Source organism: Gymnoscopelus braueri, assembly GCF_963280865.1.
Source record: "Gymnoscopelus braueri genome assembly, chromosome: 22".
Classification (NCBI taxonomy): domain Eukaryota; kingdom Metazoa; phylum Chordata; class Actinopteri; order Myctophiformes; family Myctophidae; genus Gymnoscopelus; species Gymnoscopelus braueri.
In genome coordinates, this window is record NC_137624.1 from 6890324 (window position 1) to 6896588 (window position 6265).

The window sequence follows — 6265 nt, forward strand, 5'->3', positions numbered from 1 at the left end:
CTCAAAAGAAATTGTATTTAGCCTATTAAATATAATTAAATATTCAAATATTTGTGGACACAGAATCAAATGTTTTATGGTCATGATTCACCAGGAGCCTGGGTGGCTGCAGGCTTAAAATGATTAATATCAATATTTTTGGAGATCTCTATGGGTGAATGAATGGGCTTTCTATCTGCGGAACCACAAAATGGTCACCACTGCTATGCTCTATTACAGTGGTTCTCAAACCTTTTTCATGTCAAGGACGCCCAAAATGTATGTATTTGGCCGCGGACCCCCATCTTAAAATAGTTTGTTCCAGGGAACCCCAAGACGCAAAGATTTGAGTTACAAATATTTGCTTTAAAAATATATATTCAAAAGGTTTGCACAATTTTCACAATTTAAAAAAAATAGCAGATCTACAAGCTCGTAGTGCGGCACTCGGTGCCTCGCTATGAGCTTGTACATCTGCTATTTTTGAATGGCCAAAGTATAAAAGGTTAAAGTGGTTAAAATTATTGCGATGCTATATTAACATTTTGCTGGGGACCCCCAGGAACCCCCCCCTCTCTGTGGCCCTCTCTGTAGTGAGGGCCACAGAGAAGCCTATAGGTGATTTGTACCTGATGCTGCTGCCTGTCATGTCACCGCAGGGCAGTGTCACCGGTCGGGTCCGTCTGTCACACTGGAGCCACAGGACCGACTGGTTTGACATTCCAGCACCATTCACTCATCTGACACGCTGCTGGGGAGGTGTCACCTCATTGGGTCATGACTGAGCAGCTACAACTGACATGGTCCTGTATATATATCAGTGGTTCTCAATCAGTGGTCCGGGGACCACCAGGGGTCCTTGAAGGGGTGGTCCCCAGCTAAATGATGGAGAGTTGGTAACCAAATGGACCCTAATTAGATCTTTAACTCTTGAGAGCGTAAAATGAAACGGGTCCATTTGGTTTCATTTTACGCTCTCAAGAGTTAAAATTTTGACATCTGACTGCATTACTTAATTTACAAGAAGTCTACACAGTAAGAGAATGTAGAAGAATTGCTATATTGGTCAACGTTTGCCTGTTATCTCTCCTAATGGTACCACATCAATACAGCATGGAATTGTGGACAAAATCGTATCCAAAGACGACAAAATATTCTAGGTTTTGGGTCTGAGGGTCTAAATCTCATCAAACGGTGGTCCGTGGTTCTAATGCCGAATAAATAATGGACCTTGATATTAAAAGGGTTGAAAACCACTGGTAGGCCTTGAAGGGATTTGTGTGCTAGCTAGACCAGTGATTCTCAACCTTTTCAGGCCGCAGCCCTTCAAAAGAATCATATTTGAACTGGGGACCCCCCACCATGACAAACACTTGGAATTGTAGGAGTTGAGGCATTACATTTATAGTATGACTCGGTTCCACAGATAAATATTTTGAAAATAACCGATCTACAAGCTCACTTGTGAGCACTGTGTCCACGTGCTAGACTGTGTCCACTGTGCTAGACAAGGGATTTGTTTTTGAACTCAAGCTAGGTTCCAGTGTTACTTTTGACAGCAAAATGCGTGATTTAGTTTGAGTCACATAATAGTCTTTTCAATAAAATTCCATTTAGTTTTAGTAATATTTGAGTCACCTGGAATGTTTTAGTTTTAGTCTAGTTCCAGTCGACTAAATCTACAGTTGATTTAGTCAACAAAAATGTATTTTGGTGGACCTACAACAAGCATAAAATGTCTTCTCCACTACAGTCCCTCCCTAACATTTTTGTCTAGTTTTTATTAGTTGACAAAATTGTCAATATTTAGTCATAGTTTTAGCCATCATAGCTTAGTTCTTATTTCGTTTTCGTACGAGAAAAAAGGGAGTCGACAAACATTTTTCATCAGCTTTAGTCAACAAAATGAACACTGTCAAGTTCAAGAACCATCGTTTTGTTTCGTTTTTTTAACCATGTGAAATGTTTTTTTCCCCCATGCTGTACAAACTGGTCTTTGAAGCAGCACCTTTAAGAAACATTGTGCCTGCTGCTACCTTTCACGTGCATAATATGCTAGTGTTCTAAATATCATGAACATAATCTGCTTTCACATACGCTATCATAATATGATAAAGACTGTGAAAGCAGTAGCCTACTGTATAAGATATATTATCCATTTGTTGTATTTAATGTATCTATCTCTTTTCCTTTGCTCTCACTTTACCTCTATCCTCTCTTCTCACAGAATAATACAAAATGCACGAAAAAATTACTTCCCCCACTGCTTTATAATGTAAGCTGTAATGTGACAAATAAAACAGATTCTAATTCAGATAATTTTTAGCCGGTTAACTTGTTAACCATGATTGAGGGCTTTCACTAAATTGGCGAGGTCAGCCTTATCATGGGGCGTAGATTGACTTTTATTCCCCTGGGGTATTTTAGTATCAAAGGGGCCCAGATGTACCTTTTATTCATATTCATTAAAATATTGTATTTATAATTTGTACCCTTTCATACTGTATTGGTGGCTTACTCATTCAAAGAAGCTGCCATTACTACGACAAGGAAAAAAAACATTTTATTGCTGCAACAGCTCGCATACCAGAACTCTAACTCCTTGATGCTTATCATACCCCATCAGTCATGGTGTAAATACACATAGACAGCATGAATAAATGACTGACACGAATAACATAACACATAAAACCCTGTTAACGCAACACTTTCCCATAACGCAATAACTACACATTAAAATGACAGTAAAGCCATTGCGTCACAGGGAATATTTGGAAGTCTCCCCCGTCCCCACCCAGCCAGGGACGCAATATATATATTTTCTTTTACCCCCATTTAAGTTTCTATCTCCTCTAGGCAAAAATGACATTAGTGTCACATTAGTCTTGCGTAGCCAGACAACTATTCCACACTCTCCGAATGCCATAGGCTATAGAGTCTGGAACTACAGACTATATACAGAGACAGGAAGCTGGCATCCGTTTGTCATTTCAGTTCACGAAAATATACTTAAAAATATTTTAAAAACATATTTTTTAATTCCCATTTCTTTTGCTGCTTTTTACCCCCTTTTCTCCCCAATTTAGTCATTAATGCAAATTATTTCCTCCGCACACACATTTCTGCCGTATCCTACTGACTCACCTGCCAGTGAGGAGCCCCCACTGGGAGGATGTAGAGCTTTCGTCCTACTCCTCCCGCCCAACACTCCCCGCTGACAGGCGCCGCCCCCCAGCCTGTAGGATTACATGCAGTGACAAATATCACCCTCCCCGCCCGGCTTCCCTCTCCCTGAACACGGGCCAATTGTGTTTGTAGACGCTCGAAAAAGCCGGATGCACCACTGTGGATTCTAACCCCCAGACAGCAGATGCTTTATTATTATTATTATTTATTGTTATCTGTTATTCATCCAAATTAAGTTCAAGTTCTATTAGAAAACATCATTGCATAACAGTATGATATTTCTTACCAATTCAAGATCTAAGATAACACTTTAAAAAAAATCATCAACCCTCAAAACACAAACAATTAAGTTTCTAATACTTCTGGTAAAGCTTGTATGCTCTTGGGGAGGAACAACATCTGCTGCCTTTGCGTATGACTCACAGGTTGTGTGAACCATGCAGTGTTGCCAGATTTTGCAAAAGAAATAAGCAACCTGGTCTATAACAACAAGACCAAAAGAGGCGACCCAGGCCAAGAACACTTGAAACCCATATGCATCGGCTATTTGAAAATATTTAAACATATCAATAGGAAGAAATTCTGTTTCAGCTTCAGCCAGTTGATGGCTGCTCAGATGGTCATGGTGAGAACTCAGCATCATATAGCCTACAACCTTTGTTGTGTGAATCTGTGGCATCAGAGCCAGTGGTTCAGTGTCATGCTACGCAACAACCCCCCGGCATCACTATAATGATGCAGGGGGCATTACATTACATTACATTACAGTCATTTAGCAGACGCTTTTATCCAAAGCGACTTACAATAAGTGCATTCAACATAGGTAGGGAACGAAACTACTAATCACCAGAGGTCTTAAGTGCATTTCCTGCAAAAACAAGCAACCAAGAGTATACCTAGCGCTAAGGTAAAAGTGCAATATATCAGCTACCTACTTTCTTAAACAGATGAGACAAAATAGCAAAGTCAAATGAGCACGAGCTAAAACAAATAAGTGTTGACTAAACAAGATCCAATAAAACAATACAACAATAAAACAAGAGTTCGTACAACAAGTAGGCCAGGCAAAGAGGAAGGGTAGCGTTTCCTGAAGAGGTGGGTTTTCAGCCTGCGGCGAAAGATGGGCAGTGACTCTGCTGTCCTGACATCAGTGGGAAGTTCATTCCACCACTGTGGGGCCAGAACAGAAAAAAGTCGTGACCGTGTCGATCGACCAGAAGGACCCTTGAGTGACGAGGCAATCAGTCGCCCCGAGGTGGCAGACCGAAGTGGTCGGGTAGGGGTGTAGGCATCGACCATAGCCCGGAGGTAAGAAGGAGCTGTTCCTTTCACTGCCCTATAGGCTAGCACCAGGGTTTTAAACTGAATGCGAGCCGCTACAGGGAGCCAGTGCAGAGAACGGAGAAGGATAGTTGTGTGGGAGAACTTGGGGCGGTTGAACACCAGACGAGCTGCAGCTTTCTGAACAAGCTCCAGAGGTCTGATGGCTGATGCCAAAGTACAGCTACTTAAAGCAACCTGCTAATACAAGAAAATATACTCAAGCTGTCTAGGTGGGTCAGGCAGTTTACAGGGTTCCTCCAGAAGTCAAATTACACACTGAAGTAACACTGTGCCTGGACACACTTATAAACACCTTCAGACTATGTAGGCCCCTCCCCTACTTATCCAAGGCTATTGAGCTGGTTCAGGTGAAACTCCCTTTAATGGGGCTGTCAGTTGAGACCTAACAATAGGCTTTGAAGCAAGCAAAAAAGGGCATCCTTTTGCACACCATGACACTGACGGAACGCCAACCCTGAAGACGTTTTGCATATCTTTGCTGTCGGGCAGAAACCTTGTATCTCCACATTTCAGTTTCACACACAAAAGTAGTGAAAAATAGCTAATGAAAAATTTTGAAAGTGGTTAACCACTTAAACACCATATGGGTAACCAGAGTTCCTCAGGGCTCAATACTAGTGTATTTTTTTGTTTTCTGTTATTGTGGGGAAAGCTTTCGCTGAAAATAGCCGACCGACAAGCTCACAATATGCGACGCGAGCTTGTCAATCTGGTATTTTCAGCGAAAGCTTTCCCCACAATACGCATGCTGGGGTTTAAATAGTTAAGTGTGTGGGGGGGGGGGGGTATATTGAACCAATGAAAAGTATTAACAAACTTGTGAATATCATAACATTATATTATAGAATATAATAGGAACATACAGTAGACATGCTCCCAAACTGGCCATAACTCAACATCTACTGTTAACAACACCCCTTCATCAGCTGTTCCAACAAATGTCCTATGGCACCCCCTGGTGGACGTAGGGTGCACATACCGACTCATACATGGCTTGAGGTCTAAGTTCATAAAATCCCCAAACGAAAATATTTCCTTCTCCCCCGCACCAGACAACCCCATGCATTAGTTACTGTATTGTGTCCTTATGTCCCTGTGTACACCAAGTGTCCTTATGTCCCTGTGTACACCAAGGGCTCCATCTTGCGTTACCCCTTATGCCTAAACTTTCTAGGCATTTCTTTACTAAGTGAAAATAGCCAATCTACATCGACACGTTGTGAGCTTGTAGATCGGCTATTTGAACTATTTTAAAATGTCTTTCAAAATAGTAAAAAGGGGAAAAACAGTTGAGGTATAAGGGGTAAGGCGGCGTGCAAGCTAGGGCCCCAAGTGTCCTTGCTTATTCTGAATCAGACCAGTGCTTTTGTAAAAGAAGCCTCGTTTGTTTTTTTAATCAAAAAAGGTCACGTTGGACCGTTGGTTCTCAATGTGGGGTTCAGGGTCCCCTAGCAGTCCTTGGGGGGGTTTCCAGGGGGCCCACAGCTAAATGGTTGATAGTTAGGAACCAAATGGACCCTTACTGGTCTGTTACTCTGAGGGCGTAGATTAGAAATGGAACCAAATGGACCGGGTCTTTGAAGATAAGCATTTTCAGAAGCAGTGGTCTAGCCTCAGTGTGGGAAGCACTGCATGTTGTAAAGTCACTGACCCACTTTTCCAGTCAGTTAACAGCACAAGGGACTGTGACGTCACTTCCTGTTCATTGTAATGCACGCGTCCCTCTGGATTGGACAAAAAAAAACAGGTGGGCGGG